Genomic DNA, 22944 nt, shown 5'->3' with positions numbered 1-22944 from the left:
GGGAAAACGGGGTGCGGCCCTTACACGAGTGCGTTTACGCGGTGTGTTTAATTCTGAGAGTCGAAAAATTTCCGGAAATTTTACCCCGCGTAATAGGCGCACCCCGTACTTTGAGCCGAATTTTCTGGAAAAAAAGTGCGCCTATTATGCGAGTAAATACGGTAAAAGCTACTCCTTACTATTCAAATAAGACTAAATCGTTTTTTTTATTTTTTAACATGCTTACTGGAGAGTGATAACATCAGGCGGCTTTGTGTCAGGCTGTTTTTGCATAAACCAAAGTAATGTGTCACTCAGGGAATTTAACAAATGCACTCAGGGAAAACCTGGAAAACTCAGGGAATTTGGAAACGTCAACTTGGTAGACACCCTGAATCCGTGACTCACTGCTAGCCAGCCTTCCTGGATAAGGAAAACGTTATCAGGAGGGTGCAGCAATTGTAATCCTTATCTGACGTGACATTTTGGACATCCCATTTCCGGAAATCTTGCCGCGGTTCTCTTATTGGACAAAACCGGACACACCCCTTTCCCTCATTCGCACTGAAAAACCGGGCGCGTTCCCTAAAGCTCATTCGCTCTGGTGAAGGCCGTGGTGCTTGCTTTGCGTTTGTGCTGCTCCGGTGAATCACCATTTCCTAGCCATGGACGCCGACGCCCGCCGAGTCCTGGCTGCTTCCTGCAGGAAGCTGAACGGGATGCGATCGCGCCGAAGAGACTTGAGGCTCATCGTGGAGATTTTCTTTCAACTTATGGTGCGGAAAGCCGAGAGTCTTTTGAAGATGCAGTCCGGGGACGACTCCTGCAGTGATTCCGGTGATGACGACATTGTTGTACTCGTGTGACAACGATACTGTGCGACCTCGCGAATATGCGCGGATGTAGCCTAGCAGCTATTGAGGGCGGATAAGAACACCGCTTCATCTAGTAGAAGTACAGGTCCAGTTTGAATGCACTCCGTGGAACAGCGTGACACAAGGGCGAAATGACATGCAGCAGCGTCCATAGAAAGCTTTGTAACCACTCATGAAAACGAGTGCTTATACCGACACGCCATATTGTATAAAATTGAATAAACTAATTAATCATGAACGTAGGATTCATTTTTTTATTCCAAATTTTCCGCCCGAAGATATCGCACCATATACACAAATATCACGACACTGGAAATACAGGAGAATAGAAACAATTCAGGCAATTAGCATGCAACGCGGGGCAGATTGGGTGCCAAATGTTTCGGTCATTTGGAGACAGCTTTAATTAAACCAGAAATCTAGCTTAACGAATAGCGGAAATAGAATTAATTAATCAAAGGAATTCACTGAAGCAGTCTAAACTTAAACGCCCCAAGACGAAGAAAACGAATAGGATCATCAAATAAAAACTAGGGAAAGGCACAAATATGTTCAAGATCATTTAAACAAACGCGAGGCCAAAAGGTAAAAAACAAATTGCAGATTGTACACTACTGAAATTTAAAATTAAAACAACGCCGTCAAGGAGTTTTTGAAAACCATTAAACCAAGGAAGGCAACTGTTGCGTCTTCTGAACTGCAAACAACGTAGGTCAACTATATGGATTACTACTTGCGGGCATCTAAGTAGCGAGGTAACTTCGTGGACAATTTTGTATCCCGTAGCGAGAGGTTTAGATTTTATATTTCCCGCAGTCTGTTAATGCAGTGCAGTTTAAGAAAAGTATTTGATCATAACTATACATTCTCTCAGTTTTTTTTTGAAACCTTCAATTCTAATTGCTGGTGTCATTAATTTTTCGGAGTGCAGCGTGGCGCGTACGAGGTTTTTACGTGCCAACGCAAAGCTCCTTAGCAGTCCCTGTCACGAATTCACCTCATCGAAATTTCCAGAAGCCGCCCCACACAACCGGCTATTCGTTAACCAAAGGTGGCAGAAAAGTCGCAGGACACGCACGCATGCAGATATCCGTGACTCACTGCTAGTCAGCCTTCCTGGATAAGGAAAACGTTATCAGGAGGGTGCAGCAATTGTAATCCTTATCTGAGGTGACATTTTGGACATCCCATTTCCGGAAATCTTTCCGCGGTTCTCTTATTGGACAAAACCGGACACACCCCTTTCCCTCATTCGCACTGAAAAACCGGGCGCGTTCCCTAAAGCTCATTCGCTCTGGTGAAGGCCGTGGTGCTTGCTTTGCGTTTGTGCTGCTCCAGTGAACCACCATTTCCTAGCCATGGACGCCGACGCCCGCCAAGTCCTGGCTGCTTCCTGCAGGAAGCTGAACGGGATGCGATCGCGCCGAAGAGACGTGAGGCTCATCGTGGAGATTTTCGTACAACTTATGGTGCGAAAAGCCGAGAGTCTTTTGAAGATGCAGTCCGGGGACGACTCCTGCAGTGATTCCGATGATGACGACATTGTTGTACTCGTGTGACAACGATACTGTGCGACCTCGCGAATATGCGCGGATGTAACCTAGCAGCTATTGAGGGCGGATAAGAACACCGCTTCTTCTAGTAGAAGTACAGGTCCAGTTTGAATGCACTCCGTGGAACAGAGTGACACAAGGGCGAAATGACATGCAGCAGCGTCCATAGAAATCTTTGTAACCACTCAAGAAAACGAGTGCTTATACAGACACGCCATATTGTACAAAATTGAATAAACTAATAAATCATGAACGTAGGATTCATTTTTTATTCCAAATTTTCCTCCCGAAGATATCGCACCATTTACACAAGTATCACGACACTGGAAATACAGGAGAATAGAAACAATTCAGGCAATTAGCATGCAACGCGGGGCAGATTGGGTGCCAAATGTTTCGGTCATTTGGAGACAGCTTTAATTAAACCAGAAATCTAGCTTAACGAATAGCGGAAATAGAATTAATTAATCAAAGGAATTCACTGAAGCAGTCTAAACTTAAACGCCCCAAGACGAAGAAAACGAATAGAATCATCAAATAAAAGCTAGGGAAAGGCACAAATATGTCCAAGATCATTTTAACAAATGCGAAGCCAAAAGTTAAAAAAAAATTGCAAATTGTACTCTACTGAAATTTAAAATTAAAACAACGCCGTCAAGGAGTTTTTGAAAACCATTAAACCAAGGAAGGCAACCGTTGCGTCTTCTGAACTGCAAACAACGTAGGTCAACTATATGGATTACTACTTGCGGGCATCTAAGTAGCGAGGTAAATTCGTGGACAATTTTGTATCCCGTAGCCAGAGGTTTGGATTTTATATTTGCCGCAGTCTGTTAATGCAGTGCAGTTTAAGAAAATTATTTCCCACCGCCGGACACCCACCAGTAAAAATGGGTACAAGCCACCCCCGGCCCGGCGCCCGGCTTCTTCAGGGGTGTGCGCTTGGAGGAAGCTCCGTAAACCCCGCTGCGCCCCTTCGGGGGCAACCTAGTTTCGAGCACTCAGCCTGCAAAGGTGGTTCATGGTTCACTGCAAAGTGAGGAGTTCCGATTCAAAACTCGTACGCTCTAACCAGCGTGTCTCAAGACAAACACTGTAAGCGATCCTTCGTTCCGAAGAGAAAACTTCAGAGTATCACAGCTGACTAGACATGCCGGTTTTTCCGGCTGTCTGACTTGCGAGAAAAAAAAAGGGCCACAAATTGGGCTTATGCCGCACGAGGCGGACTTATGGTTGCTTGGCAGGGGAACTTATCACTCATCCGCCAAGGCAACTGTTTGGTCTAAGACCCTTTTCCCAAGCATTTCACCCTCGAAGAGCCGAGCACCAGGCCAGGGGGAATCTTGTACCCATTAAAGAAACCGGTGGGTACCCGACGGCACTGGGGATCGAACCCAGCACCTCCCGAATGCGAGGCGGATGCTCTACCACAAGGCCACGCTTCGGTGAAGATGGAGATGGAGATGGATTTGGAGATGGAGTTTGTGCTGCATAAATTCTCTGTCTCTTCAGCCGGGCTCGGTTGGCGTGAGCCTGTAAAGCAAGCCAAAGGCTGGCTGAGGTTGGGTTCCTAAGCGCATGGGTGAACTCTCACCCGAGGCGGCCCTATTAAAATAGGGCTAATCTGTGCTCCCTAAAGGGTGTACGGCGCCTCGGGGCTGGCGGTGCTCGGTGTGTGGTGAGCCGCAGCCCCACCCAAAACGTTAGCAGCCTCGTGTCAGGGCTGGAATGACTGGGGTGTTGTGTCTATCACAGCACCACCGCTTGCTGTCGGCTGTCAACCGGAGGGTTGGCTGCCTGGCCGCAGTTGAAAAGCTGTGACTGGGGCTGTGGTTTACTAGGGTTGCTCCCAGGCCGGCTAACACTGGGAGGCATAGCGTCCTCCTGTTACCTAGCGGGGTGTGATGGCACTGGCGATGAAAGTCCTGAGGCGAAACGCTGGGAGTAGTTGCGTACTCCTGTAATCCAGTGAAATAGGAGGCGATGCTAATGCATCCCAGGACTTTGATCCTGGGAAGGGTCTGTGGTGATCCTATCCCAGGACTTAAAGCGAGAGAGTTCATACGCTGTGGCAGTCTAGGGATAGGCTGCTGTGGCTAAGTCTCCAGCAGATTCGCTGCAGGGAAATCCCCGCTGACTAAAGTCATCAGGGGTAGGGGCATCCCTGTGTAACCCGTGTCCAAAGACCACTCGGGAGCGCTGCTGGGGTCTGCCCTCGTTCCCCCTCCGGGAAACCAGGGCCATCTCTGGGAAACGCTGAGGCCTTCGGGCGTCTCAGTAGGCTAAGAGAGCGAGGGCAAAGCGAAAGCAGAACTGGCGCTTGCGTCCCTTGAGAGTCTGTGAGTAGTACCGTCGTGAGACCGGACGGGTGTGGGATGAAGCCCACACTCGCACTGCGGGTACGAAGGCGGTAGGCCCTGCTTGCAGGGCCGGCGTCAAATCCAAGACGCTTAATAAAATTTGGTAGAATCGGGCTCCCGCTTGCAGTGCGGCGCGAAGGGATTACCCGAAGTCGAGGGCGCTTCGGCGTCTGGCAGGGGTGCACATCACAGAGGTGCACCACGGGGAGTAGCGACCCCGCCTGTCCGAAGCTCGTGGGTTGGACCCACACACGACCATCGGGGTGGCAGTAGTTCGTCAGTCCGCCACGCTCGATGGGAGGGCTTTCGAGCCCGAGGATGACCAAACCTAAATTGGTACAAGAGCAGTCTCTGGTGAGGGGGCGCACCAAGCACTTTGTGCAAGAGACTTCCACTTGGGAAGTGGCCTGGCCCTGGCCTAGTCTGTGTATGGCCGGGGGAGGCTGTTTTGGCAGGCCGAAAACTTCTTTACCGAAGCGTGGCCTTGTGGTAGAGCATCCGCCTCGCATTCGGGAGGTGCTGGGTTCGATCCCCAGTGCCGCCGGGTACCCACCGGTTTCTTTAATGGGTACAAGATTTCCCCTGGCCTGGTGCTCGGCTCTTCTAGGGTGAAATGCTTGGGAAAAGGGTCTTAGACCAAACAGTTGCCTTGACGGATGAGTGATAAGTTCCCCCGCCAAGCAACCATAAGTCCGCCTCATGCGGCATAAGCCCAATTTGTGGCCCTTTTTCGCTTTGTCTGCACGACTCTCTGCCCACAGTGACGGGATTTGAAGGCGTAGGCTCCTTTCCCAAGCAATGCAGCCCTGGGAAGCCGAGCACCAGGCCGGGCCATAGCTTGTACCCATTTTGAGAAAACCGGTGGCTACCCGGCCGGCGGCGGGAGTCGAACCCACCACCTCCCGAAGCCGAGGCGGGCGCTCTGCCTCAAGGCCACGAGTTTTTTTTTAAACCTTCAATTCTAATTGCTGGTGTCATTAATTTTTCGGAGTGCAGCGTGGCGCGTACGAGGCTTTTACGTGCCAACGCAAAGCTCCTTAGCAGTTCCTGTCACGAATTCACCTCATCGAAATCTCCAGAAGCCGCACCACACAAGCGGCTATTCGTTAACCAAAGGTGGCAGAAAAGTCGCAGGACACGCACGCATGCAGAAATCCGTGACTCACTGCTAGCCAGCCTTCCTGGATAAGGAAAACGTTATCAGGAGGGTGCAGCAATTGTAATCCTTATCTGACGTGACATTTTGGACATCCCATTTCCGGAAATCTTGCCGTGGTTCTCTTATTGGAGAAAACCGGACACACCCCTTTCCCTCATTCGCACTGAAAAACCGGGCGCGTTCCCTAAAGCTCATTCGCTCTGGTGAAGGCCGTGGTGCTTGCTTTGCGTTTGTGCTGCTCCAGTGAACCACCATTTCCTAGCCATGAACGCCGACGCCCGCCAAGTCCTGGCTGCTTCCTGCAGGAAGCTGAACGGGATGCGATCGCCCCGAAGAGACGTGAGGCTCATCGTGGAGATTTTCGTTCAACTTATGGTGCGGAAAGCCGAGAGTCTTTTGAAGATGCAGTCCGGGGACGACTCCTGCAGTGATTCCGATGATGACGACATTGTTGTACTAGTGTGACAACGATACTGTGCGACCTCGCGAATATGCGCGGATGTAGCCTAGCAGGTATTGAGGGCGGATAAGAACACCGCTTCTTCTAGTAGAAGTACAGGTCCAGTTTGAGTGCACTCCGTGGAACAGATTGACACAAGGGCGAAATGACATGCAGCAGCGTCCATAGAAAGCTCTGTAACCACTCATGAAAACGAGTGCTTATACCGACACGCCATATTGTACAAAATTGAATAAACTAATAAATCATGAACGTAGGATTAATTTTTTTGTATTCCAAATTCTCCGCCCGAAGATATCGCACGCATATACACAAATATCACGACACTGGAAATACAGGAGAATAGAAACAATTCAGGCAATTAGCATCCAACGCGGGGCAGATTGGGTGCCAAATGTTTCAGTCATTTAGAGACAGCTTTAATTAAACCAGAAATCTTGCTGAACGATTAGCGGAAATAGAATTAATTAATCAAAGGAACTTCACTGAAGCAGTCTAAACTTAAACGCTCCAAGACGAAGAAAACGGATAGGATCATCAAATAAAAGCTAGGGAAAGGCACAAATATGTCCAAGATCATTTTAACAAATGCGAAGCCAAAAGTTAAAAAAAAATTGCAGATTGTACTCTACTTATATTTAAAATTAAAACAACGCCGTCAAGGAGTTTTTGAAAACCATTAAGCCAACGAAGGCAACCGTTTCTGTCTTCTGAACTGCAAACAACGTAGGTCAACTATATGGATTACTACTTGCGGGCATCTAGTAGCGAGGTAACTTCGTGGACAATTTTGTATCCCGTAGCCAGAGGTTTGGATTTTATATTTGCCGCAGTCTGTTAATGCAGTGCAGTTTAAGAAAAGTATTTGATCATAACTATACATTCTCTCAGTTTTTTTTTAAACCTTCAATTCTAATTGCTGGTGTCATAAATTTTTCGGAGTGCAGCGTGGCAAGTACGAGGCTTTTACGTGCGAACGCAAAGCTCCTTAGCAGCCCCTGTCACGAATTCACCTCATCGAAATTTCCAGAAGCCGCCCCACAACCGGCTATTCGTTAACCAAAGGTGGCAGAAAAGTCGCAGGACACGCACGCATGCAGATATCCGTGACTCGCTGCTAGCCAGCCTTCCTGGATAAGGAAAACGTTATCAGGAGGGTGCAGCAATTGTAATCCTTATCTGACCTGACATTTTGGACATCCCATTTCTGGAAATCTTGCCGCGATTCTCTTATTGGACAAAACCGGACACACCCCTTTCCCTCATTCGCACTGAAAAACCGGGCGCGTTCCCTAAAGCTCATTCGCTGTGGTGAAGGCCGTGGTGCTTGCTTTGCATTTGTGCTGCTCCAGTGAACCACCATTTCCTAGCCATGGACGCCGACGCCCGCCAAGTCCTGGCTGCTTCCTGCAGGAAGCTGAACGGGATGCGATCGCGCCGAAGAGACGTGAGGCTCATCGTGGAGATTTTCGTACAACTTATGGTGCGAAAAGCCGAGAGTCTTTTGAAGATGCAGTCCGGGGACGACTCCTGCAGTGATTCCGATGATGACGACATTGTTGTACTCGTTTGACAACGATACTGTGCGACCTCGCGAATATGCGCGGATGTAGCCTAGCAGCTATTGAGGGCGGATAAGAACACCGCTTCTTTTACTAGAAGTACAGGTCCAGTTTCAATGCACTCCGTGGAACAGAGTGACAAAAGGGCGAAATGACATGCAGCAGCGTCCATAGAAAGCTTTGTAACCACTCATGAAAACGAGTGCTTATACCGACACGCCATATTGTACAAAATTGAATAAACTAATAAATCATGAACGTAGGATTCAATTTTTTACTCCAAATTTTCCGCCCGAAGATATCGCACCATATACACAAATATCACGGCACTAGAAATACAGGAGAATAGAAACAATTCAGGCAATTAGCATCCAACGCGGGGCAGATTGGGAGCCAAATGTTTCGGTCATTTGGAGACAGCTTTAATTAAACCAGAAATCTAGCTTAACGATTAGCGGAAATAGAATTAATTAATCATAGGAACTTCACTGAAGCAGTCTAAACTTAAACGCTCCAAGACGAAGAAAACGAAAAGGATCATCAAATAAAAACTAGGGAAAGGCACAAATATGTTCAAGATCATTTAAACAAATGCGAAGCCAAAAGTTAAAAAAAAATTGCAGATTGTACTCTACTGAAATTTAAAATTAAAACAACGCCGTCAAGGAGTTTTTGAAAACCATTAAGCCAAGGAAGGCAACCGTTGCGTGTTATGAACTGCAAACAACGTAGGTCAACTATATGGATTACAACTTGCGGGCATCTAAGTAGCGAGGTAACTTCGTGGACAATTTTGTATCCCGTAGCCAGAGGTTTGGATTGTATATTTGCCGCAGTCTGTTAATGCAGCGCAGTTTAAGAAAAGTATATCATCATAATTATACATACTCTCAGTTTTTTTTTAAACCTTCAATTCTAATTGCTGGTGTCATTAATTTTTCGGAGTGCAGTGTGGCGCGTACGAGGCTTTTACGTGTCAACGCAAAGCTCCTTAGCAGTCCCTGTCACGAATTCACCTGATCGAAATTTCCAGAAGCCGCACCACACAACCGGCTATTCGTTAACCAAAGGTGGAAGAAAAGTCGCAGGACACGGACGCATGCAGATATCCGTGACTCACTGCTAGCCAGCCTTCCTGGATAAGGAAAACGTTATCAGGAGGGTGCAGCAATTGTAATCCTTATCTGACGTGACATTTTGGACATCCCATTTCCGGAAATCTTTCCGCGGTTCTCTTATTGGACAAAACCGGACACACCCCTTTCCCTCATTCGCACTGAAAAACCGGGCGCGTTCCCTAAAGCTCATTCGCTCTGGTGAAGGCCGTGGTGCTTGCTTTGCGTTTGTGCTGCTCCAGTGAACCACCATTTCCTAGCCATGGACGCCGACGCCCGCCAAGTCCTGGCTGCTTCCTGCAGGAAGCTGAACGGGATGCGATCGCGCCGAAGAGACGTGAGGCTCATCGTGGAGATTTTCGTACAACTTATGGTGCGAAAAGCCGAGAGTCTTTTGAAGATGCAGTCCGGGGACGACTCCTGCAGTGATTCCGATGATGACGACATTGTTGTACTCGTGTGACAACGATACTGTGCGACCTCGTGAATATGCGCGGATGTAGCCTAGCAGCTATTGAGGGCGGATAAGAACACCGCTTCATCTAGTAGAAGTACAGGTCCAGTTTGAATGCACTCCGTGGAACAGAGTGACACAAGGGCGAAATGACATGCAGCAGCGTCAATAGAAAGCTTTGTAACCACTCATGAAAACGAGTGCGTATACCGACACGCCATATTGTACAAAATTGAATAAACTAATAAATCATGAACGTAGGATTCATTTTTTATTCCAAATTTTCCGCCCGAAGATATCGCACCATATACACAAATATCACGGCACTGGAAATACAGGAGAATAGAAACAATTCAGGCAATTAGCATCCAACGCGGGGCAGATTGGGTGCCAAATGTTTCGGTCATTTGGAGATAGCTTTAATTAAACCAGAAATCTAGCTTAACGATTAGCGGAAATATAATTAATTAATCATAGGAACTTCACTGAAGCAGTCTAAACTTAAACGCTCCAAGACGAAGAAAACGAAAAGGATCATCAAATAAAAACTAGGGAAAGGCACAAATATGTTCAAGATCATTTAAACAAATGCGAAGCCAAAAGTTAAAAAAAAAATTGCAGATTGTACTCTACTGAAATTTAAAATTAAAACAACGCCGTCAAGGAGTTTTTGAAAACCATTAAGCCCAGGAAGGCAACCGTCGCGTGTTATGAACTGCAAACAACGTAGGTCAACTATATGGATTATTACTTGCGGGCATCTAAGTAGCGAGGTAACTTCGTGGACAATTTTGTATCCCGTAGCCAGAGGATTGGATTTTATATTTGCCGCAGTCTGTTAATGCAGCGCAGTTTAAGAAAAGTATTTCATCATAATTATACATACTCTCAGTTTTTTTTTGAAACCTTCAATTCTAATTGCTGGTGTCATTAATTTTTCGGAGTGCAGCGTGGCGCGTACGAGGTTTTTACGTGCCAACGCAAAGGTCCTTAGCAGTCCCTGTCACGAATTCACCTCACCGAAATTTCCAGAAACCGCCTCACACAACCGGCTATTTCGTTAACCAAAGGTGGCAGAAAAGTCGCAGGACACGCACGCATGCAGATATCCGTGACTCACTGCTAGCCAGCCTTTCTGGATAAGGAAAACGTTATCAGGAGGGTGCAGCAATTGTAATCCTTATCTGAGGTGACATTTTGGACATCCCATTTCCGGAAATCTTTCCGCGGTTCTCTTATTGGACAAAACCGGACACACCCCTTTCCCTCATTCGCACTGAAAAACCGGGCGCGTTCCCTAAAGCTCATTCGCTCTGGTGAAGGCCGTGGTGCTTGCTTTGCGTTTGTGCTGCTCCAGTGAACCACCATTTCCTAGCCATGGACGCCGACGCCCGCCAAGTCCTGGCTGCTTCCTGCAGGAAGCTGAACGGGATGCGATCGCGCCGAAGAGACGTGAGGCTCATCGTGGAGATTTTCGTACAACTTATGGTGCGAAAAGCCGAGAGTCTTTTGAAGATGCAGTCCGGGGACGACTCCTGCAGTGATTCCGATGATGACGACATTGTTGTACTCGTGTGACAACGATACTGTGCGACCTCGCGAATATGCGCGGATGTAACCTAGCAGCTATTGAGGGCGGGTAAGAACACCGCTTCTTCTAGTAGAAGTACAGGTCCAGTTTGAATGCACTCCATGGAACAGAGTGACACAAGGGCGAAATGACATGCAGCAGCGTCCATAGAAATCTTTGTAACCAATCATGAAAACGAGTGCTTATACAGACACGCAATATTATACAAAATTGAATAAACTAATAAATCATGAACGTAGGATTCATTTTTTATTCCAAATTTTCCTCCCGAAGATATCGCACCATATACACAAATTTCACGACACTGGAAATACGGGAGAATAGAAACAATTCAGGCAATTAGCATCCAACGCGGGGCAGATTGGGTGCCAAATGTTTCGGTCATTTGGAGACAGCTTTAATTAAACCAGAAATCTAGCTTAACGAATAGCGGAAATAGAATTAATTAATCAAAGGAATTCACTGAAGCAGTCTAAACTTAAACGCCCCAAGACGAAGAAAACGAATAGGATCATCAAATAAAAGCTAGGGAAAGGCATAAATATGTCCAAGATCATTTTAAGAAATGCGAAGCCAAAAGTTAAAAAAAAATTGCAGATTGTACTCTACTGAAATTTAAAATTAAAACAACGCCGCCTTGGAGTTTTTGAAAACCATTAAACCAAGGAAGGCAACCGTTGCGTCTTCTGAACTGCAAACAACGTAGGTCAACTATATGGATTACTACTTGCGGACATCTAAGTAGCGAGGTAACTTCGTGGACAATTTTGTATCCCGTAGCCAGAGGTTTGGATTTTATATTTGCCGCAGTCTGTTAATGCAGTGCAGTTTAAGAAAAGTATTTGATCATAACTATACATTCTCTCAGTTTTTTTAAACCTTCAATTCTAATTGCTGGTGTCATTAATTTTTCGGAGTGCAGCGTGGCGCGTACGAGGCTTTTACGTGCCAACGCAAAGCTCCTTAGCAGTCCCTGTCACGAATTCACCTCATCGAAATTTCCAGAAGCCGCCTCACACAACCGGCTATTTCGTTAACCAAAGGTGGCAGAAAAGTCGCAGGACACGCACGCATGCAGATATCCGTGACTCACTGCTAGCCAGCCTTCCTGGATAAGGAAAACGTTATCAGGAGGGTGCAATAATTGTAATCCTTATCTGACGTGACATTTTGGACATCCCATTTCCGGAAATCTTGCCGCGGTTCTCTTATTGGACAAAAACGGACACACCCCTTTCCCCCATTCGCACTGAAAAACCGGGCGCGTTCCCTAAAGCTCATTCGCTCAGGTGAAGGCCGTGGTGCTTGCTTTGCGTTTGTGCTGCTCCAGTGAACCACCATTTCCTAGCCATGGACGCCGACGCCCGCCAAGTCCTGGCTGCTTCCTGCAGGAAGCTGAACGGGATGCGATCGCGCCGAAGAGACGTGAGGCTCATCGTGGAGATTTTCGTTCAACTTATGGTGCGGAAAGCCGAGAGTCTTTTGAAGATGCAGTCCGGGGACGACTCCTGCAGTGATTCCGATGATGACGACATTGTTGTACTCGTGTGACAACGATACTGTGCGACCTCGGGAATATGCGCGGATGTAACCTAGCAGCTATTGAGGGCGGATAAGAACACCGCTTCTTCTAGTAGAAGTACAGGTCCAGTTTGAATGCACTCCGTGGAACAGAGTGACACAAAGGCGAAATGACATGCAGCAGCGTCCATAGAAAGCTTTGTAACCACTCATGAAAACGAGTGCTTATACCGACACGCCATATTGTATAAAATTGAATAAACTAATAAATCATGAACGTAGGATTCATTTTTTTATTCCAAATTTTCCGCCCGAAGATATCGCACAATATACACAAATATCACGACACTGGAAATACAGGAGAATAGAAACAATTCAGGCAATTAGCATCCAACGCGAGGCACCCTTATAAAAATGGATATCAACTTTCTTTAGAATTTGTATTAACATTCTATTGACTCTAGTAACCTTGTAGTAACTTTTACATTCTATCAACAATTGTTCATACAACGTTGATAGAAGTTACTTCTTTGTATGTACTCCTGTCAATAGAAAGTTACTAGAAAATAATTTTTACATTCTATGTACCTTTGTCAATACAATGTTGGTAGACTGTTACTTCTTTGTATTTACTCCTGTCAATAGAAAGTTACTAGAAAAGCTGGGCGCAGTTTGACACGTTGAGAGAAGTAAATGAACAAACTGCATGGTGTTCGAGGTGATTAACGCTATCTTGTTCGCATAATCGTGACGACATCTTACCTGATTGCATGGTGGAATCTGTTGCAGCTAGTCAACAATTTCACTATATCGAAAAGCGACCAACATTATTCGCAGCAAATGCGTTTGGAATGTAATCAGGATATGGGAAAATGTTTTAAAACAGAACATATATTCCATTTTAATACTTTATGTTCTTTACGGACTGCTGTGAGCAGAAATACTCTAGAAAGTGACAAAACATTTTTGGTCATGCGAATAGATGCCTCAAATCATGTACTGTAGGCGAACACTTCAAAGCTATGAAAACAACCTTGAACACGAAACAAACATTACACTCACATTCCCTTAGCCAAGCATATTCTATTAACATTCGTTGATAGGAAGTTCATACAATTTCCTTACTGCTTTCTATGTACTGCTGTCAGTAGAAACATACTATAGACACCGACAGAACGTTTTATAATGAGAATAAATGCCTAAATTAATTAAGTACTCTATCCTAACATGTCAATGCAAATAAAGCAACCTTGAACACGAAACAAACATTTGCAGTCACATTTTCTTAGGGCATATTTTATCAACATTTGTTGATAGAAAGTTCATACAATTTTCTTACTGCTTATATACTGCTGTCAATAGAAATATACTACGAACCGAGAAAGCATTTTGGTGATGCGAATAAACAAATAAAAGCCAAAAATAATCAATTACTGTAGCCGACAACTTCAAACCGGCAACTTAACTAACCTTGAAGACGAAACAAAAATTTGCAATCACATTCTCATAGCCGAGCACGCTGTGGATTTTTAGAAATTTCAGTTCAATTTTCTCAATACTAGATTTACTGCTTTCGCATTTTCGAGTGCGGGGAAAAGGGCAAAGTTCATAACAGAACATTTATCCCGAAATTCAGAAACGTGCCTTGAATTGAAGACATTTAGTGACAATTTTTGATTGTATAAAGTTTACGAAAAAAGTTACCAGCAAACGAAATAATTTTGGTACAAAGTGAATGAATTCATAGAATACTCAAGTATTATTGCCTTGCACTTCAAGGAAATTAAAAGAACTTTAAGAAAAAATAGGAGCTAGTGACATATTGTGTTACATAAGCGCAATGATGACTTCGTTACAGCGAATCAGTTTCGCTGATGGCTCATTCTACACGAAAACAATGCTTTCTGCTGCGTATTCGTCCTTAAATTCTGTACTCAGGCAGTCATTAAACAGAATTAACATTTCAGAACTAACAAAGAATTTCAGCAGAGCTGTACAACAACTCTGCCAATTCGAAACACGTTGGTGTTGATATTGTTGTAATTCTTGATAGGTCATATTTTAATGTGCAGTTGAATAGTGATGTACCGTACGACGGTGCTAAAACACACTAGCATTAAGAGCGTTTCGCTCTGAGGTTTCAGAGGGATTATTGTTGCGAGCTACAAAAAAATTCAAGTTTAGCATTGCACCGATGTGTTTCCACACTCATTGAATGACACGTTCTCGCTAGCCCAAATGGCGCCCAAATTATATCACCAGCTTCCTGAACCTGCACCGCAAGCACACTTTCCCTGCACACTGCCCGCCATGCAAAAGTGCCCGGTACACTATGCCACTCCACGTGGGAGCGCCCAATTTAAACCCTCGCACTACCCTCCTCCTCGAGCGACCAGCAATGGCTGATCGCACGGGACTGAAAAACCCCGCGCGAAAAGGGCCGCACCGCTTCGCGCTCTGAGTAAATTCTGTGTAACGTGTGCAGGCTTACAGCTTCGAGAACTCAAGTTGCTTCGTTCCTTAGCGACTGTACATGCGAAATTTCAGGCAAGGCAATATTAATTTTTATTCATGTTCGGCGGCCGATACTATAAAGAGAAGTATAGAGAAACAAAACAGGTAACAGCGGCCCGCTGTACTCAACTGCGGTAACAAGGGCTTTGCATGAGGAAGGTGCACGGCAATTGGAGCACTATAAGCCCTCATTCTTGACTTATTACATTTTTCGGTAGTACTGAGCCACAGAGGAGCTTCCAGTATGGAAAAAGCTAGGGTGAGAGCAGCCCCCACTTTGAGCACCGCTAAAACACAGGCGCAGTGCCTCTTCCGCATCTTCACTTGCATCTCCTTCAACGCAAACACGGTACGAAGCTGTGGCGAGGGAAAACGTGGTGAGAGCTGTATTTTCTATCTTCCCGTAATGCAATGACTAAGGAATCCTGGAATAAAGTGTTGGGTTTTAACGTAGTCATACGGAGTAGACGCGCGAAAGCATGTGTTCAGTCTTCGCCTTTTCTTACTGCCATTAGCGGACGTGAGGCCGAGCCGAGGACCGCATAAGGCAGAGGCAAAAAGCAATCAAGGAAGCACACAAAAAGACTACGGTAGCGCGACTGTCGGCGGGGCTCGCTCGAGCAAAGAGCGTGCAAGGTGTCCAATGACGTGATATAAACACACACAAAACAGAGGCGATGCTGCAGCGCAGCCTTGAAAGTTTCGCGCGTCACGCTAGAGCGGCGTGCGAACGCTCGTGTTCCCTAGGTACACACACGCACACTAAATCGCATGAGCCAAGCTGTGTAGAGTACGCTAAGCCACACAATATGCGAAAATAAAAACCGAAACCAGTAGCGTTTCGCAACATCATCATCATTCCTTATTCTGCGACGCAGTTACGGGGAGCTGAGTTATAGCCTTAGAACTAGGCAGACAGTGCAGCCGTGCAGCGGCTGCGGCTTTCCTGGCCCCAGATGCGTCGCCTGTAGCTGCCCGGCATGCTGCCCGGTTTTCCAAGCTTTCGTTCGCAGCGCCGCCAGAAACAGATGCTTGTGAGTAGTCGCATTTTTTCACCGCAATCATTCCAATTTGCTGACTTTGTAATTGAAACAAAATATTTTGTCGTTTAATGCAACAAGTTTGTGGCAAAAAGGGCTTTATCAATTCTTTTTTTAACGCGTGTAAAGTTAGGCGACATTAGCGCCACCTTTCCGTTCGCTGACGGCGGATTGCGAGTCTCATGTTGGCCGCGCGCTACACTATCTTTTTTAGGACGCTGAAACGACTCTTTGTTGGCGGGGTGCGACGGTTGTGATGTGGGTGCGTTTCTTCAGTTTGTTTGTGTTAAATGTGCGGCCTCGTTAGTGTTGTGGTAGTGTGACTGAACTCGGAAGGTGACAAATGGCTCCAGTGCTGCGGAAGACGTTCTTACGCGCACGCAGTGCTCAAAAACTGCTCTGACGTACTGCACGCAACCACGCCGAGAGCGGCCGGCGCCCGATGCCCGATAGAAGAAACGGCTTGCCGTGAACGTTGACAAATGTAAGTACAGAACTGGAAAATGACTTCTGCGATGTGTCGGGGGTATGATTGAGGGCTGCGAATGCATTTGGGTTGGTCTTCACGTCTTGTTCGCAGTGAGGTGCAAAATGCGGGCACCACGCGATCGTTTGCAGAGAGAAGGTGTTCTGACACGCTCGCTTGCCAACTATGCAACTTTTAACCCGCCGCCTCACGCTGTTTGCGTCAGCTCCTCGGCGCAGGAGTTATGTGATAGAATTTGGTTGCACGCCGAGAACTATGGGGTGCTGCTTGATTCGTTATTCCGACTGAACAGGAGCAGCGCGTGAAAAGGAGACCATAAGAACGAAAAGTGCTTGTAGCGGCGTGCGTCTTTTGATTCTGCTGCCTGAGTGTTTACTGGATAAGGACAATTGCCCGTTCTACGTCGTAGTCACATCAAGTGCTGTGTTTCTTGATAGTTCTGGTCAACGAAACGACGATTAAAAATAGCAGAACCATTCCATTGCAGTGCAGCTGAGGTAATCGCACAATGGAAGGTTTGTTGTCATTTTATTTTTTTACGTTCACTACATTTATGTCATTCCCCCATTTTCAGTCTGAAGCGATAGAAGTATAACGTGATTCGCGAATAATAGCTTTAAGAAAAGTATGACAAGCTTTGTAAACCATTTTTTTGCTAACTATTGGAGGCATAGGTAATTAATAATTAGCCTCCACTCATGAACACATTGGACTGAACAGCTAGAGGTTTTAATGGGATGTGGCTTCTGTGATGTTTATGAAAGCATGGCTCTAATGCAGCCTTTCTTCAAATGCACCCGCAGTCAAACCCTGTACAGCTGCTCCACCGGTATCATCACGCTACTTTTGCACCAGCTTTCATCTGTCATCGAGCCAATGCTACCTCAACCAGAGGCAAATGACATCAAGACCTGCTGGTTCAGCCTATCAGCCATTGACACTGGATATCAAGCATGTGCCACTTGTAAAAGGATAGGTAGACAAGTGGGTATATTTTCCTTGTCTTTTTTAGCCTGCCAAAAATCTTCTGGTCCAGGCTCCCTCTCTCTTTCGTTTTTTTTTCTTTTAATAGAGGACCAAGAGAAAGGGAAAAGATATTGCGGGCGTCATGAAAGCACTCCCCTAGTCAAGTGCATTGTGTTATAGTGTGAAATGCTTTCTATAGTTTTTTCCCTCATGCCTCTCGTGCTTGGAAATCTTGACCACTGTATAGACCAAATTAAAACAATTATCTGCTTCATGACCTTTATACAGCAGTCTAAAAGCAGGAAATAAATTTTATAGGTTTACTTCAGCAGTACCTACCTCTTACAAGGTATGGCATGTTTGAAGTGAACCAGTGATGTGATAGGCATGGCCTAACGGGCAATGCATAATTGAATATTGGCGTTCAAGTGGAGCACTCTGCTTTAGAAGCATATTTGTTGCTAGCATCAATAATTGATACCTTACCAGGTTATCCTTGCATTACATGAAACCCTGCAAAGCTTATATTTTAGCTGTACAGAAGAAAGGTGCTTATTCGATGTCATGAGCATTGCTGAGGTTTTCTTTCACACTCCCTTTGTCACAACTGACTGCACTGTACAGTTGAAATGCATTTGGAATTGAGTATTGGTGCATTGTTTTTTTTATTCATGCCGACGTTCAGTTACAGATTGCATTACACTAGCTGAGCCTAAGTCAACAAATATTGCTGTGACCTTAACAAGACCCCTGGCTTTACTTGAACCGATGCATTTGATGTTGCCTTTCTCCCGTGCCATCAAGGTTTGTAATAAGCTGTGTAAATAACTTATTTTCTTTCTCGAGGTATTTATTGCTGCAATTAGTGACAGGTAATTTCCTAAAGAACAACCTAAGTGCACATTTTTATCTTCTTTGGAACACTTGTTTGCTTGTTTCCCTTGTATTCTTAACTTAAACAGATATGAGCAGGCCTCAGCACTAGAGGGATGTGCTGCGGGACAAATAAAAAACTACCAGTCCAGCTGCTCCCTTAGGGGCACATTTCTGAGGCTTTTATCGCTTGTAGTTATATGCAGCTTTACTTACAAGTATTGTATCTGACGCAGTGTGTGCCTTAATATTTTGATTCATTTGCTTTAGAGTGTGCCACTCTTGCCCTGACGAACTTGCTCACCTTTGTACTCTTTGTTCATACATTTTCCCCTAACACCTGGTATAGCTCCAAATGATACATTATCTACAGCAACATGTGCATTATATTGCAATGTCTTTGTGCCATCACTTTTGAAAACAAAAGCTGCCTGAATTTTTGTGCAGACAAATCAGAAACACAAAATAATTTTTATATTTTATGGCCTGCATGTTATCTTCATATGACTGGAATGGCTAAATATCTCTTCGTGGTAGCCTAATTTGGTCATCATCATCATCAGCCTGACTACACCCACTGCAGGGCAAAGGCCTCTCCCATGTCTCTCCAATTAACCCTGTCCTTTGTCACTTGCCGCCACTGTATCCCCGCAAACTTCTTAATCTCATCCGACCACCTAACTTTCTGCCGTCCCCTGCTGCGTTTGCTTTCTCTTGGAATCCACTCCGTTACCCTTAAGGACCAGTGGTTATCTTGCCTTCGCATTACATGCCCTGCCCAAGCCCATTTCTTCTTCTTGATTTCAACTAAGATGTCATTAACCCGCGTTTGTTCCCTCACCCACTCCGCCCTCTTCCGATCTCTTAACGTTACACCTATCATTTTCCTTTCCATAGCTCGCTGCGTTGTTCTTAACTTAAGCTGAACCCTCTTTGTTAGCCTTCACGTTTCTGCCCCATAGGTGAGTACCGGTAGGATACAGCTGTTGTATACTTTTCTCTTCAGGGATATTGGTAAGCTACCAATCATGATCTGAGAGAATCTGCTATATGCGCTCCACCCCATTCTTATTCTTCTAGTTATTTCCCTCTCATGATCCGGATCTGCGGTCACTACCTGCCCTAAGTAGACATATTCTCTTACTACTTCCAGCACCTCGCTACCAATTGCGAACTGCTGTTCCCTTGCTAGGCTGTTGAACATTACTTTGGTTTTCTGCATGTTAATTCTTAGCCCCACCGTTCTGCTCTGCCTGTCTAACTGGTTGATCATGCTTTGCAGTTCTTGTCCTGAGTGGCTTAGCAAGGCAATGTCATCAGCGAATCGCAAATTACTCAGGTATTCTCCATTAACTCTAATCCCTAACTGTTCCCATTCCAGTCCCCGGAATACCTCCTTTAAGCAGGCATTGAAGAGCATTGGCGAGATCATGTCTCCCTGCCTGACACCTTTCCGTATTGGAATTTTATTGCTGACTTTATGGAGAACTATAGTAGCTGTGCAATCGTTATAAATATCTTCCAATATTTTCACATAACACTCTTCCACACCCTGATTCCGCAATGCCTGCATGACAGCTGAGGTTTCCACTGAGTCAAATGCTTTCTCGTAATCAATGAAGGCTATATATAGGGGTTGGTTATATTCCGCGCATTTTTCTATCACCTGATTGGTAGTGTGAATGTGGTCTATTGTCGAGTATCCTTTACGAAAGCCTGCCTGATCATTTGGTTGACTAAAGTCCAAGGTTTTCCTGACTCTATTAGCGATTACCTTAGTAAATACTTTGTAGGCAACGGACAATAAGCTGATTGGTCTGTAATTCTTCAAGTCCTTGACGTCTCCTTTCTTATGAATTAAGATAATGTTAGCGTTCTTCCAAGCTTCTGGTACTCTCGAGGTCACAAGGCACTGCGTATACAGGGTGGCTAGTTTTTGTAGCACAATCTCTCCTCCATACTTCAACAAATCTGCTGTTACCTGATCCTCACCAGCTGCTTTCCCTCTTTGCATTGCTCCTAAGGCTTTCTTTACTTCCTCCTTCGTTACTGGCAGGATGTCCCATTGCTGTGCTCGACTGCCTCCCTCAGTAACTTGATGATTACATTCGCTACTGTATAGATTTGTGTAGAATTCTTCGGCTAATTCAACTATCTTATCCATATTGCTGATGACATTGCCCTGTTTGTCTTTTAGCGCATACATTTGGTTTTTACCTATGCCCAGTTTTCTCCTCACTGATTTTAGGCTACCTCCGTTCCTTAGAGCATGCTCGATTTTCTCCTCGTTAAACTTTCTTATGTCGGCTACCTTGCGCTTATTTATTAACTTCGATAGATCTGCTAGTTCTATCCTGTCTGTGGAGTTAGAAGTCCTCATGCTTTGGCGTTTCTTAATCAGATCTTTAGTCTCCTGAGATAGCTTGCTGGTATCCTGTCGAACCATCCTACCACCTACTTCTGCGGCGCACTCTGTAACGATAGCTGTAAGATTATCATTCATTGTTTCAACACTGCGGTCGTCTTCTTCAGTTAAAGCGGAAAATCTGTTTTGCAGCGACAGTCTGAATTCCTCTACCTTCCCTCTTAATGCTAACTCGTTAATAGCCTTTCGCTTCACCAGTTTCCTCCGTTCCCTCTTCAAATCTAAGCTAACACGAGACCTTACCATTCTGTGGTCGCTACAACGGACCTTACTGAGGACCTCCACATCCTCTACGATGCCAGGGTGTGCACACAGTATGAAGTCTATTTCATGTTTAGTCTCACCATTGGGGCTCTTCCACGTCCACTTCCTGTTTGCTCGTTAGCGGAAGAAGCTATTCATAACCCGTAAATTATTTCTATCTGCGAACTCTACTAATAACTCTCCCCTACTGTTCCTAGAACCTATAGTCACCTACCGCCTTGTCTCGAGCCTGCCTTATTAGGTGTAACACGTTAATGTCAGTTCCTGTGAATATCATTCAGTCTTCGAATGTGGGGGCAGAATTGAACAAAACAGCATGTTATAGCTTTTTCTTGTTCAAGGACGCATTACATTTAGTTCTAGTCTTGTGACTGCTGCTTATGCTATTACTCAGCAGCCTTATCAAACTCACTCGGAGTGCTGCATTTTAGTGCACATTTAACTGATTGTTGCTGCTCTGTGTTTGATTCTATTAGAAGTTACTATAACTGTATACTTTGAATGTTTTCTTGTGCAGTTCTCTTGCTGCTGCATTGTGCCATGGAGAAGGCTACCTGTTCGTGCACACGTCTCATCACTAGGACGCTACCTCTTCCACTGGTGATGCAGACAAGTAACGACAGGGTTAATTGGAGAGGCATGGGAGAGGCCTTTGCCCTGCAGTGGGCATAGTCAGGCTGATGATGATGATGAACAACAAGCAGGCTGCCTGATATTGAGGACAAGTGTCAGGATAGTGCACCAACAAAGTCTCTTAAGCATTTCTGTGCTGATGCATTTTTATTAAAATCAGCTCATAGCTTAATATCTGCATCCATGGGGACATTTAGCATATGTTTGGCATTTGTTTGACTTTTAATTTGCTAGTGTTTGCAGCCTTTAATGTTGGTCTTAAGACAGTGTAAGCATTGTTTCACTGTGTGGGATTTTTTAGCTGTTTTGGAGAGATGTGTGTGTATGCATGCAGTTTTTTTCCACGGGTTTGTTATGTGGCTCATGGAACTTTCATGTTACAGAAGAAATTATTTCGTTTCTGTGTTGTACAGGAAAGTGAGCAGTATTTATATGCACCAGGTGTTTCAGGGAAGAATAAGTAGTTTTCAAAAATATGGCTTTTGCTGCACAATATTACCAGTCTTAGCAGACGCCAGAAAGCCGGTGAGGTGTATTTAGTAAGCTGGTTAACTAATTTCTGATAATTAACTTTTTAACTAACACAGGTTTGCAACTGGTTGCAGTTAGACTTTTAGCCAGTTGTTCGTAGTAGTCATATCAGATTCTGGAATGTACAAAACATGATTACTTTCGCCGCTGTGGCTCGACAAAATTTGGCTGCATCGTGCGAAAATACATGCGCTTTTGAAAGCACACAGGGAAAGAAACCCCTCCAGTGCATGTAACTGCTACAAATCTCTAATGGCAACTAGACGCCTAACTCTGATAGTGAAGGAATCATATTCTTAGCAGTAAGAAACACACACAACACCAAGACACACACACACACAGGACACCCGCTAGACTTCAACTATCTTTACTGGACACTTGTACAACATAAATATGTATCACTGAGCACACGCAGGTGCCTCGTCATCTGCAACAGGTCTAACTACGCCCTGCCCTCTCCTGCAAGGCATACGGTTGCGCCGATAAACAATCTCTTTTTCTGCCAACACCAGGGTGGGAGTGCTTACACATGTCACCCGCCTCTTGAATACGAAAGACTTCGATAATTTTTCTTTCTTTTTT

The 22944-nt window shown here is 45.2% G+C and overlaps 1 long non-coding RNA gene across 1 annotated transcript; it reads left to right on the top strand.

Moving 5' to 3' along the window:
* The first annotated feature begins 16364 nt into the window (after positions 1–16364).
* On the top strand, positions 16365–22734 carry LOC149361846 (uncharacterized). Its single transcript, XR_016288973.1, has 3 exons — positions 16365–16667; positions 17474–17654; positions 21716–22734. It is a non-coding gene; the product is annotated as an uncharacterized LOC149361846 (long non-coding RNA).
* Positions 22735–22944: the final 210 nt, after the last annotated feature.

This window comes from Amblyomma mixtum, chromosome 2 (assembly GCF_055824585.1).
Source record: "Amblyomma mixtum isolate Tamu chromosome 2, ASM5582458v1, whole genome shotgun sequence".
Classification (NCBI taxonomy): domain Eukaryota; kingdom Metazoa; phylum Arthropoda; class Arachnida; order Ixodida; family Ixodidae; genus Amblyomma; species Amblyomma mixtum.
The sequence above is the reverse complement of the archived record's forward strand: the minus strand, read 5'-3'. Positions and strand labels throughout refer to the sequence as shown.